At 39.8% G+C, this 1,995-nt stretch overlaps 1 long non-coding RNA gene across 1 annotated transcript; it reads left to right on the top strand.

The window, feature by feature from the left end:
* Positions 1-269: 269 nt before the first annotated feature.
* Positions 270-1,230, top strand: LOC140021366 (uncharacterized). Its single transcript, XR_011825150.1, has 2 exons — positions 270-326; positions 1,040-1,230. It is a non-coding gene; the product is annotated as an uncharacterized lncRNA (long non-coding RNA).
* Positions 1,231-1,995: the final 765 nt, after the last annotated feature.

Here is a 1,995-nt window from a genome sequence, read left to right as displayed (position 1 = left end):
ACTTTAAAGAAATGTTCAAAGTAACTTCCTAACGTGGATATTAACAGGTTTGTCGACTTATTTCAAGAAAATAATATTAGTTACCCTTTTATAAGGATAAGTATCTTAAGGAAAACTATAATAAACATTTCTTCTATTTTTGTCAAGTTTTAACCTAAGGGACTCTTGATTCTTCTAAGAAAAGTAGACTAGTAGTATATTAAATATACCTCGATGTCTATAAGCTTAAAAGCTGAGTAGAAACTTATAGTTTCAAAATTTGGTTTTTAGGATATTGCGAGGACGCGGAATTCGATTCCCAACTTGATATCTGAACTCCACTCTTGGTGAGTGTCCCTGCCTGTTCTTTTCCTACCTGAATTAAGTGCTTTCTTGACTCGATATGTGATGAATTGTAAAATGAGTTTTTGATCCATCGAAGTGAGCAGTGTGTACTTTATCGCACTAGCCGTTCGAGTGGTGACTTGCGTGAATCATTTTTCTCGTGAATCCTTAATCTAAGAGTAGTTACGTCGTTGGGTGAATCCCTCGGCACTTGAATCAACTACAATAATCCTTGAATCTAAAAGTAGTTACGTCGTTGGGTGAATCCCTCGGCACTTGAATCAACTACAATAATCCTTGAATCTAAAAGTATTACGTCGTTGGGTGAATCCCTCGACACTTGAATCAACTACAAAAACGTCGATTCGTGAATCTCTCGACTAATTCTATTACGGGTATATCTCGAGTATACTGCGTCGGTAGACGAAGTTCGGGCCCGAAGCGGAGGTATGAACGGTGACGGGTTAGGATTAAAATGAGTGGATCTACATGGACTATAAGTAGTGAGAGTTGACGGAGGGTCAACTACGATGAATGGTGATCAAGCGAGGAAAATGGCTCCTGAGAGCCCCTGTATCCTACCTTGTGCTGTTATACGCTTTCCTAATTGTTCAATTTGTTTAAGTTATTACTCGCTGTTTGATTTACGTGACTGCATGTTTTGGGGCACCACTGAGCTTTAGCTCACCCCACGTTTATTTGTTTTCCTTGACAGGTTCTGGAAACTGAAAGCCTTGAACTTACTTATGTTTCTTTTCTTTTGGATGTAATGGATATTATGGCTATTGTGTGGGTTGTATTATGCTTCAACTTGAATTATGTACTTTTGTTTTAGATTGCCACTTGATGCTGGAAAAGTGTAAAACCTAATTTCGATATCTGGTTCGTATGAATTTTATTTGTATATCCGATTTGTACAACCCTATTCCCTGGTTGCAGCGCATGGGATGTTTAGGGGCCGTTGACTGACCGTTTTAAATTACTGCTACCTCTGAAGTTAATGTGGTTTAGTGATTGACTTTTTTTTTTTGAGGGAAGCGATATTGTAATAGTTTAGGTTATTCTTCGGAAGGTTTCGGGTTAGTGTGCGTGCGTGAGTCCTGGCGAGAGCTGGGCAGACGGCCCGCCAACTCTCTGGTTCGCCTTAGGGGGAAGTGGGGTCGTCACAGCTATGGGCGCAGAGCACACCATCCGCCTACCCAAGGCAATCGATCCTAATCCTACAAGGAGGTGTGGGAAACGCCCACGAAAAAGAAAAAAATAGGGTAAATAAGACTATGCATGCACGTATGAGGTGCTTTCTTTTTGAGGGGAGGGATTGTACCATAAATGCAGATGGAGGTTCTAGGGTGACTACCCTCTATCCCAAAATGCAATCGCGAAACAAGTAAAAGTAAACAAATAAATGAACCATCTATTCATCACATACATAGTGTGCAAAGAGCGATTAGGCGCGCGATAGATGTAAAATCCCTAAAAAGAGAAAAAAGGCAAAAAGGGAAAGAGGAATGCAATCCTAAACATCCAAATGTAATAGATAAGAAGGTTAAAAGAAGAAAACAATCGACTAAATCAAATGTTCGGACTCTCTAAGTCCCCAGTGGAGTCGCCAGCTGTCGCGCCCCATTTTTTATAAGAAAAATAAATGGTTTAAAAAGTGAACTTTTGATT

The sequence above is a fragment of the Coffea arabica genome, chromosome 1e (assembly GCF_036785885.1).
Source record: "Coffea arabica cultivar ET-39 chromosome 1e, Coffea Arabica ET-39 HiFi, whole genome shotgun sequence".
NCBI classification, from domain to species: domain Eukaryota; kingdom Viridiplantae; phylum Streptophyta; class Magnoliopsida; order Gentianales; family Rubiaceae; genus Coffea; species Coffea arabica.
This window is presented reverse-complemented; position numbering and strand designations above follow the sequence as displayed.